The following is a 10,000-nucleotide window of genomic DNA, read 5'->3' as shown; positions in this document are numbered from 1 at the left end:
CAGCTTTGGGCGTGGTTAGTACATTAATGGGAGACTGCCTGGGAATACCAGGTGCTTTAATCTTTTTGGAAAATTTCACGAATTATATAATAATCTTTCATTAAAAAAAAAAAAAAAAAAAAAAGAGTCAATGCCCGATCTCTGAATCTTAGCAGGTTTAGGTCTGGTTAGTACTTTGATGAGAGACTGCCTAGGAATACCAGGTGCTTTAAGCTTTTGGGTTTTCTTTCCTACTTATATAATGTACTGGCGATAAGATTGGCTGGTCTTTAAATAGCCCTCTCTTTGCAGCAGACTTCGCTTACGGCCATACCAACCTGGCTATGCCCGATCTCGTCTGATCTCCGAAGCTAAGCAGGTTTGGGCTTGGTTAGTACTTGGATGGGAGACCGCCTGGGAATATCAGGTGCTGTAAGCTTTTTGGACATTTTTCACTTAGTATATAATAATTTTGCCAAAAAATAGAGTCAATGCCGGATCTCTGAATATTAGCAGGTTTGGGCCTGGTTAGTACATGGATGGGAGACTGCCTGTTAATACCAGGTGCTGTAAGCTTTTTGGACATTTTTCACTTAGTATATAATAATTTTGCCAAAAAATAGAGTCAATGCCCGATCTCTGAATATTTGCAGCTTTGGGCCTGGTTAGTACATGGATGGGAGACTGCCTGGGAATACCAGGTGCTTTAATCTTTTTGGAAAATTTCACGAATTATATAATAATCTTTCATTAAAAAAAAAAAAAAAAAAAAAAAAAAAAAAAAGAGTCAATGCCCGATCTCTGAATCTTAGCAGGTTTAGGTCTGGTTAGTACTTTGATGAGAGACTGCCTAGGAATACCAGGTGCTTTAAGCTTTTGGGCTTTCTTTCCTACTTATATAATGTACTGGCGATAAGATTGGCTGCTCTTTAAATAGCCCTCTCTTTGCAGCAGACTTCGCTTACAGCCATGCCAACCTGGCTATGGCCGATCTCGTCTGATCTCGGAAGCTAAGCAGGTTTGGTCCTGGTTAGTACTTGGATGGGAGACCGCCTGGGAATACCAGGTGCTGTAAGCTTTTTGGACATTTTTCACTTAGTTTATAATAATTTTGCCATAAAATAGAGTCAATGCCCGATCTCTGAATCTTAGCAGGTTTAGGTCTGGTTAGTACTTTGATGAGAGACTGCCTAGGAATACCAGGTGCTTTAAGTTTTTGGGTTTTCTTTCCTACTTATATAATGTACTGGCGATAAGATTGGCTGGTCTTTAAATAGCCCTCTCTTTGCAGCAAACTTCGCTTACGGCCAAACCAACCTGGCAACGCTAGTGAGCCACACAGGAAGTGAGTTGGCAGTTTGTAGTAGGCAGTAGGTGAGAGAGGCTCACCTTGTGTTTTTTGTTTTGTTTTATCTGCGTAAAGATTTATTTCTTTTGCAACTTATTGATTTTTGTTTGTTATAGTTTTTATACTTCCCAGCAGCAGTTTGCTGTCTGGGGAGAAATTTTTCTTTTGTTTGAAAAATGGATGGATTACATGGCAAAGAAGTGGACATGGCAGGAGGAAGACGAGTGCTAACAGACAAAGAAATGGATAAAGAACAACGAGATGGACAAGGACGAATGGATTATAACAAGAGGATTTACTCTAAAGAGGCTACAGTAATTGTTGACATGGCGGATCAGAGAGATGCAAGAGCAGAGGACATTATCAAAGCAGTGAACGAAAGGATTGGAGGAGGAAAGATTCTAGCAGTCAGACCAAGGCAAGTAAAAGAATATGAAATTACACTGATAAACAGGGAGGCGTGCGATGGATTAGATGAAGGATTAATGATAAAAGGAAAACTGTGTGAGATTCGACAACTGAAAACAAGGGAGTATGTGGTTTCTTTCATACATTTGCCAGCCTATATTGAGGACTCTGACATTTTAATTAAATTACAAAATTGGGGCGTAACACCTGTTTCAGACATCATAAGAAGAATGTATCCAGGCACAGACATTGCGGATGGTACAAGGTACCTAAGGGTGAAATTTCCTAAAGAAGTAGTGTCTCTGCCATACAGTACAAAGTTTGATACGGAGGAGGGAACACAGTATTTCAGGATCATGCATGATCGTCAGGTTAAAACCTGTCGATTGTGCATGAATCCGGGACATGTGTTCAAAGACTGTCCAGATTTTAAATGTCATCAGTGCAATGGCCAGGGTCATTACGCAAGGGATTGCGATGCAATTAAGTGCCCGGATTGCAGAAAGGTGATCATAAGATGTGAGTGTTGGATGGAGAATGAAATTCAAAATAAAGAGTCAGAAGGTGTAGGAGGGCGAATGTCAAAAGAAACTGAATTACAAAATGGTGGAGAGAATGAGGAAGAGGATGGTGTGAATAAAGAGGCTATTGTGGAAAATAAGAAGGAATTGGAAGAGAAAAGGCTGGAAGGAGAAATGGACAAAGGAATATTGACATCACAGGAAGTAACACAAGGGGTATTGGAGGAAATGGAGAACCAAGGATTAAAAGAAAAGGAGGAGGAAATGCAAGAGATAACTGAAGAGGAGAAAGAAATGGAATTGGAAGAGAAAAGGCTGGAAGGAGAAATGGACAAAGGAATATTGACATCACAGGAAGTAACACAAGGGGCATTGGAGGAAATGGAGAACCAAGGACTAAAAGAAAAGGAGGAGGAAATGCAAGAGATAACTGAAGAGGAGAAAGGAGTGGACAGAATGGATGATAGAAAGGACAAAAGGGTGACATTAAGAAGGAGAACCCTTAAGGTAATACCAAATGTGAATGTGGCCAGAAAAAAAAGACATTTTAGGGAAAAATACAATAAGGGGAAACATTTGTTTGAGAATAAATTTCAAGTGTTGAGGGAAGATGAGGAGGAGGAGGTAGACTAAGAATACAATGTTTGGTTTAAATTTGTATTATTATTTATTATTATAATGTTTTTATACATTGTATCATGGTATGCTAATGCCTTAATTGTATTTCAAAAAGAAAAATGGAGATAAAAGGTTATTTATTGAATGTAAAGTGAAATAAATGTGTTTGGTGTTTAGAGAAATGGCTTTTATCAAACCTGTGGCAAATAATTATTGTTGTTGTTTGTTATGCTTCTGTGGAAAATGTGTACAATGTTTTTAATGAAATATTTTAAATTTGTTAATAAAAAAAAAAAAAAAAAAAAAAAAATCTCGTCTGATCTCGGAAGCTAAGCAGGTTTGGGCCTGGTTAGTACTTGGATGGGAGACCGCCTGGGAATACCAGGTGCTGTAAGCTTTTTGGAAATTTTTCACTTAGTATATAATAATTTGGCAAAAAAATAGAGTCAATGCCCGATCTCTGAATCTTAGCAGGTTTGGGCCTGGTTAGTACATGGATGGGAGACTGCCTGTTAATACCAGGTGCTGTAAGCTTTTTGGACATTTGTCACTTAGTATATAATAATTTTGCCAAAAAATAGAGTCAATGCCCGATCTCTGAATCTTAGCAGGTTTAGGTCTGGTTAGTACTTTGATGAGAGACTGCCTAGGAATACCAGGTGCTTTAAGCTTTTGGGCTTTCTTTCCTACTTATATAATGTACTGGCGATAAGATTGGCTGCTCTTTAAATAGCCCTCTCTTTGCAGCAGACTTCGCTTACGGCCATACCAACCTGGCTATGCCCGATCTCGTCTGATCTCGGAAGCTAAGCAGGTTTGGGCCTGGTTAGTACTTGGATGGGAGACCACCTGGGAATACCAGGTGCTGTAAGCTTTTTGGACATTTTTCACTTAGTTTATAATAATTTTGCCAAAAAATAGTCAATGCCCGATCTCTGAATCTTAGCAGGTTTAGGTCTGGTTAGTACTTTGATGAGAGACTGCCTAGGAATACCAGGTGCTTTAAGCTTTTGGGTTTTCTTTCCTACTTATATAATGTACTGGCGATAAGATTGGCTGGTCTTTAAATAGCCCTCTCTTTGCAGCAGACTTCGCTTACGGCCATACCAACCTGGCTATGCCCGATCTCGTCTGATCTCCGAAGCTAAGCAGGTTTGGGCCTGGTTAGTACTTGGATGGGAGACCGCCTGGGAATACCAGGTGCTGTAAGCTTTTTGGACATTTTTCACTTAGTTTATAATAATTTTGCCAAAAAATAGAGTCAATGCCCGATCTCTGAATCTTAGCAGGTTTAGGTCTGGTTAGTACTTTGATGAGAGACTGCCTAGGAATACCAGGTGCTTTAAGCTTTTGGGTTTTCTTTCCTACTTTCCTACTAGAGTCAATGCCCGATCTCTGAATCTTAGCAGGTTTGGGCCTGGTTAGTACTTGGATGGGAGACCGCCTGGGAATACCAGGTGCTGTAAGCTTTTTGGAAATTTTTCACTTAGTATATAATAATTTTGCCAAAAAATAGAGTCAATGCCCGATCTCTGAATCTTAGCAGGTTTAGGTCTGGTTAGTACTTTGATGAGAGACTGCCTAGGAATACCAGGTGCTTTAAGCTTTTGGGTTTTCTTTCCTACTTATATAATGTACTGGCGATGAGATTGGCTGGTCTTTAAATAGCCCTCTCATTGCAGCAGACTTCGCTTACGGCCATACCAACCTGGCTATGCCCGATCTCGTCTGATCTCGGAAGCTAAGCAGGTTTGGGCCTGGTTAGTACTTGGATGGGAGACCGCCTGGGAATACCAGGTGCTGTAAGCATTTTGGAAATTTTTCACTTAGTATATAATAATTTTGCCAAAAAATAGAGTCAATGCCGGATCTCTGAATCTTAGCAGGTTTGGGCCTGGTTAGTACATGGATGGGAGACTGCCTGTTAATACCAGGTGCTGTAAGCTTTTTGGACATTTTTCACTTAGTATATAATAATTTTGCCAAAAAATAGAGTCAATGCCCGATCTCTGAATATTTGCAGCTTTGGGCGTGGTTAGTACATGGATGGGAGACTGCCTGGGAATACCAGGTGCTTTAATCTTTTTGGAAAATTTCACGAATTATATAATAATCTTTCATTAAAAAAAAAAAAAAAAAAAAAAGAGTCAATGCCCGATCTCTCAATCTTAGCAGGTTTAGGTCTGGTTAGTACTTTGATGAGAGACTGCCTAGGAATACCAGGTGCTTTAAGCTTTTGGGTTTTCTTTCCTACTTATATAATGTACTGGCGATAAGATTGGCTGGTCTTTAAATAGCCCTCTCTTTGCAACAGACTTCGCTTACGGCCATACCAACCTGGCTATGCCCGATCTCGTCTGATCTCGGAAGCTAAGCAGGTTTGTGCCTGGTTAGTACTTGGATGGGAGACCGCCTGGGAATACCAGGTGCTGTAAGCTTTTTGGACATTTTTCACTTAGTTTATAATAATTTTGCCAAAAAATAGAGTCAATGCCCGATCTCTGAATATTTGCAGGTTTGGGCCTGGTTAGTACATGGATGGGAGACTGCCTGGGAATACCAGGTGCTTTAATCTTCTTGGAAAATTTCACGAATTATATAATAATCTTTCATTAAAAAAAAAAAAAAAGAGTCAATGCCCGATCTCTGAATCTTAGCAGGTTTAGGTCTGGTTAGTACTTTGATGAGAGACTGCCTAGGAATACCAGGTGCTTTAAGCTTTTGGGTTTTCTTTCCTACTTTCCTACTAGAGTCAATGCCCGATCTCTGAATCTTAGCAGGTTTGGGCCTGGTTAGTACTTGGATGGGAGACCGCCTGGGAATACCAGGTGCTGTAAGCTTTTTGGAAATTTTTCACTTAGTATATAATAATTTTGCCAAAAAATAGAGTCAATGCCCGATCTCTGAATCTTAGCAGGTTTAGGTCTGGTTAGTACTTTGATGAGAGACTTTCTAGGAATACCAGGTGCTTTAAGCTTTTGGGTTTTCTTTCCTACTTATATAATGTACTGGCGATGAGATTGGCTGGTCTTTAAATAGCCCTCTCATTGCAGCAGACTTCGCTTACGGCCATACCAACCTGGCTATGCCCGATCTCGTCTGATCTCGGAAGCTAAGCAGGTTTGGGCCTGGTTAGTACTTGGATGGGAGACCGCCTGGGAATACCAGGTGCTGTAAGCATTTTGGAAATTTTTCACTTAGTATATAATAATTTTGCCAAAAAATAGAGTCAATGCCGGATCTCTGAATCTTAGCAGGTTTGGGCCTGGTTAGTACATGGATGGGAGACTGCCTGTTAATACCAGGTGCTGTAAGCTTTTTGGACATTTTTCACTTAGTATATAATAATTTTGCCAAAAAATAGAGTCAATGCCCGATCTCTGAATATTTGCAGCTTTGGGCGTGGTTAGTACATGGATGGGAGACTGCCTGGGAATACCAGGTGCTTTAATCTTTTTGGAAAATTTCACGAATTATATAATAATCTTTCATTAAAAAAAAAAAAAAAAAAAAAAGAGTCAATGCCCGATCTCTCAATCTTAGCAGGTTTAGGTCTGGTTAGTACTTTGATGAGAGACTGCCTAGGAATACCAGGTGCTTTAAGCTTTTGGGTTTTCTTTCCTACTTATATAATGTACTGGCGATAAGATTGGCTGGTCTTTAAATAGCCCTCTCTTTGCAACAGACTTCGCTTACGGCCATACCAACCTGGCTATGCCCGATCTCGTCTGATCTCGGAAGCTAAGCAGGTTTGTGCCTGGTTAGTACTTGGATGGGAGACCGCCTGGGAATACCAGGTGCTGTAAGCTTTTTGGACATTTTTCACTTAGTTTATAATAATTTTGCCAAAAAATAGAGTCAATGCCCGATCTCTGAATATTTGCAGGTTTGGGCCTGGTTAGTACATGGATGGGAGACTGCCTGGGAATACCAGGTGCTTTAATCTTCTTGGAAAATTTCACGAATTATATAATAATCTTTCATTAAAAAAAAAAAAAAAGAGTCAATGCCCGATCTCTGAATCTTAGCAGGTTTAGGTCTGGTTAGTACTTTGATGAGAGACTGCCTAGGAATACCAGGTGCTTTAAGCTTTTGGGTTTTCTTTCCTACTTTCCTACTAGAGTCAATGCCCGATCTCTGAATCTTAGCAGGTTTGGGCCTGGTTAGTACTTGGATGGGAGACCGCCTGGGAATACCAGGTGCTGTAAGCTTTTTGGAAATTTTTCACTTAGTATATAATAATTTTGCCAAAAAATAGAGTCAATGCCCGATCTCTGAATCTTAGCAGGTTTAGGTCTGGTTAGTACTTTGATGAGAGACTTTCTAGGAATACCAGGTGCTTTAAGCTTTTGGGCTTTCTTTCCTACTTATATAATGTACTGGCGATAAGATTGGCTGCTCTTTAAATAGCCCTCTCTTTGCAGCAGACTTCGCTTACCGCCATACCAACCTGGCTATGCCCGATCTCGTCTGATCTCGGAAGCTAAGCAGGTTTGGGCCTGGTTAGTACTTGGATGGGAGACCGCCTGGGAATACCAGGTACTGTAAGCTTTTTGGACATTTTTCACTTAGTTTATAATAATTTTGCCAAAAAATAGAGTCAATGCCCGATTTCTGAATCTTAGCAGGTTTAGGTCTGGTTAGTACTTTGATGAGAGACTGCCTAGGAATACCAGGTGCTTTAAGCTTTTGGGTTTTCTTTCCTACTTATATAATGTACTGGCGATAAGATTGGCTGGTCTTTAAATAGCCCTCTCATTGCAGCAGACTTCGCTTACGGCCATACCAACCTGGCTATGCCCGATCTCGTCTGATCTCGGAAGCTAAACAGGTTTGGGCCTGGTTAGTACTTGGATGGGAGACCGCCTGGGAATACCAGGTGCTGTAAGCTTTTTGGAAATTTTTCACTTAGTATATAATAATTTTGCCAAAAAATAGAGTCAATGCCGGATCTCTGAATCTTAGCAGGTTTGGGCCTGGTTAGTACATGGATGGGAGACTGCCTGTTAATACCAGGTGCTGTAAGCTTTTTGGACATTTTTCACTTAGTATATAATAATTTTGCCAAAAAATAGAGTCAATGCCCGATCTCTGAATATTTGCAGCTTTGGGCGTGGTTAGTACATTAATGGGAGACTGCCTGGGAATACCAGGTGCTTTAATCTTTTTGGAAAATTTCACGAATTATATAATAATCTTTCATTAAAAAAAAAAAAAAAAAAAAAAGAGTCAATGCCCGATCTCTGAATCTTAGCAGGTTTAGGTCTGGTTAGTACTTTGATGAGAGACTGCCTAGGAATACCAGGTGCTTTAAGCTTTTGGGTTTTCTTTCCTACTTATATAATGTACTGGCGATAAGATTGGCTGGTCTTTAAATAGCCCTCTCTTTGCAGCAGACTTCGCTTACGGCCATACCAACCTGGCTATGCCCGATCTCGTCTGATCTCCGAAGCTAAGCAGGTTTGGGCTTGGTTAGTACTTGGATGGGAGACCGCCTGGGAATATCAGGTGCTGTAAGCTTTTTGGACATTTTTCACTTAGTATATAATAATTTTGCCAAAAAATAGAGTCAATGCCGGATCTCTGAATATTAGCAGGTTTGGGCCTGGTTAGTACATGGATGGGAGACTGCCTGTTAATACCAGGTGCTGTAAGCTTTTTGGACATTTTTCACTTAGTATATAATAATTTTGCCAAAAAATAGAGTCAATGCCCGATCTCTGAATATTTGCAGCTTTGGGCCTGGTTAGTACATGGATGGGAGACTGCCTGGGAATACCAGGTGCTTTAATCTTTTTGGAAAATTTCACGAATTATATAATAATCTTTCATTAAAAAAAAAAAAAAAAAAAAAAAAGAGTCAATGCCCGATCTCTGAATCTTAGCAGGTTTAGGTCTGGTTAGTACTTTGATGAGAGACTGCCTAGGAATACCAGGTGCTTTAAGCTTTTGGGCTTTCTTTCCTACTTATATAATGTACTGGCGATAAGATTGGCTGCTCTTTAAATAGCCCTCTCTTTGCAGCAGACTTCGCTTACAGCCATGCCAACCTGGCTATGGCCGATCTCGTCTGATCTCGGAAGCTAAGCAGGTTTGGTCCTGGTTAGTACTTGGATGGGAGACCGCCTGGGAATACCAGGTGCTGTAAGCTTTTTGGACATTTTTCACTTAGTTTATAATAATTTTGCCATAAAATAGAGTCAATGCCCGATCTCTGAATCTTAGCAGGTTTAGGTCTGGTTAGTACTTTGATGAGAGACTGCCTAGGAATACCAGGTGCTTTAAGTTTTTGGGTTTTCTTTCCTACTTATATAATGTACTGGCGATAAGATTGGCTGGTCTTTAAATAGCCCTCTCTTTGCAGCAAACTTCGCTTACGGCCAAACCAACCTGGCAACGCTAGTGAGCCACACAGGAAGTGAGTTGGCAGTTTGTAGTAGGCAGTAGGTGAGAGAGGCTCACCTTGTGTTTTTTGTTTTGTTTTATCTGCGTAAAGATTTATTTCTTTTGCAACTTATTGATTTTTGTTTGTTATAGTTTTTATACTTCCCAGCAGCAGTTTGCTGTCTGGGGAGAAATTTTTCTTTTGTTTGAAAAATGGATGGATTACATGGCAAAGAAGTGGACATGGCAGGAGGAAGACGAGTGCTAACAGACAAAGAAATGGATAAAGAACAACGAGATGGACAAGGACGAATGGATTATAACAAGAGGATTTACTCTAAAGAGGCTACAGTAATTGTTGACATGGCGGATCAGAGAGATGCAAGAGCAGAGGACATTATCAAAGCAGTGAACGAAAGGATTGGAGGAGGAAAGATTCTAGCAGTCAGACCAAGGCAAGTAAAAGAATATGAAATTACACTGATAAACAGGGAGGCGTGCGATGGATTAGATGAAGGATTAATGATAAAAGGAAAACTGTGTGAGATTCGACAACTGAAAACAAGGGAGTATGTGGTTTCTTTCATACATTTGCCAGCCTATATTGAGGACTCTGACATTTTAATTAAATTACAAAATTGGGGCGTAACACCTGTTTCAGACATCATAAGAAGAATGTATCCAGGCACAGACATTGCGGATGGTACAAGGTACCTAAGGGTGAAATTTCCTAAAGAAGTAG

General features: G+C 40.2%; 12 non-coding genes across 12 annotated transcripts; all 12 read left to right on the top strand.

Moving 5' to 3' along the window:
* Window positions 1-299: 299 nt before the first annotated feature.
* Window positions 300-418, top strand: LOC128004211 (5S ribosomal RNA). Its single transcript, XR_008176906.1, has one exon. It is a non-coding gene; the product is annotated as a 5S ribosomal RNA (ribosomal RNA).
* A 520-nt stretch (window positions 419-938) lies between these two features.
* LOC128004975 (5S ribosomal RNA) lies at window positions 939-1,057 on the top strand. Its single transcript, XR_008177644.1, has one exon. It is a non-coding gene; the product is annotated as a 5S ribosomal RNA (ribosomal RNA).
* Window positions 1,058-3,629: 2,572 nt separating this feature from the next.
* LOC128008999 (5S ribosomal RNA) lies at window positions 3,630-3,748 on the top strand. The gene has a single exon (XR_008180720.1). It is a non-coding gene; the product is annotated as a 5S ribosomal RNA (ribosomal RNA).
* Window positions 3,749-3,967: 219 nt separating this feature from the next.
* LOC128000118 (5S ribosomal RNA) lies at window positions 3,968-4,086 on the top strand. The gene has a single exon (XR_008172913.1). It is a non-coding gene; the product is annotated as a 5S ribosomal RNA (ribosomal RNA).
* Window positions 4,087-4,564: 478 nt separating this feature from the next.
* Window positions 4,565-4,683, top strand: LOC127988862 (5S ribosomal RNA). Its single transcript, XR_008162015.1, has one exon. It is a non-coding gene; the product is annotated as a 5S ribosomal RNA (ribosomal RNA).
* A 510-nt stretch (window positions 4,684-5,193) lies between these two features.
* On the top strand, window positions 5,194-5,312 carry LOC128000467 (5S ribosomal RNA). The gene has a single exon (XR_008173250.1). It is a non-coding gene; the product is annotated as a 5S ribosomal RNA (ribosomal RNA).
* Window positions 5,313-5,935: 623 nt separating this feature from the next.
* LOC127988861 (5S ribosomal RNA) lies at window positions 5,936-6,054 on the top strand. The gene has a single exon (XR_008162014.1). It is a non-coding gene; the product is annotated as a 5S ribosomal RNA (ribosomal RNA).
* A 510-nt stretch (window positions 6,055-6,564) lies between these two features.
* On the top strand, window positions 6,565-6,683 carry LOC128000466 (5S ribosomal RNA). The gene has a single exon (XR_008173249.1). It is a non-coding gene; the product is annotated as a 5S ribosomal RNA (ribosomal RNA).
* Window positions 6,684-7,306: 623 nt separating this feature from the next.
* On the top strand, window positions 7,307-7,425 carry LOC128002993 (5S ribosomal RNA). The gene has a single exon (XR_008175726.1). It is a non-coding gene; the product is annotated as a 5S ribosomal RNA (ribosomal RNA).
* Window positions 7,426-7,646: 221 nt separating this feature from the next.
* Window positions 7,647-7,765, top strand: LOC127994525 (5S ribosomal RNA). Its single transcript, XR_008167509.1, has one exon. It is a non-coding gene; the product is annotated as a 5S ribosomal RNA (ribosomal RNA).
* A 510-nt stretch (window positions 7,766-8,275) lies between these two features.
* LOC128004210 (5S ribosomal RNA) lies at window positions 8,276-8,394 on the top strand. Its single transcript, XR_008176905.1, has one exon. It is a non-coding gene; the product is annotated as a 5S ribosomal RNA (ribosomal RNA).
* Window positions 8,395-8,906: 512 nt separating this feature from the next.
* Window positions 8,907-9,025, top strand: LOC128004974 (5S ribosomal RNA). The gene has a single exon (XR_008177643.1). It is a non-coding gene; the product is annotated as a 5S ribosomal RNA (ribosomal RNA).
* The last annotated feature ends 975 nt before the right edge of the window (window positions 9,026-10,000 follow it).

Source organism: Carassius gibelio, chromosome B22 (genome assembly GCF_023724105.1).
Source record: "Carassius gibelio isolate Cgi1373 ecotype wild population from Czech Republic chromosome B22, carGib1.2-hapl.c, whole genome shotgun sequence".
In the NCBI taxonomy this organism is placed as follows: domain Eukaryota; kingdom Metazoa; phylum Chordata; class Actinopteri; order Cypriniformes; family Cyprinidae; genus Carassius; species Carassius gibelio.
The sequence above is the reverse complement of the archived record's forward strand: the minus strand, read 5'-3'. Positions and strand labels throughout refer to the sequence as shown.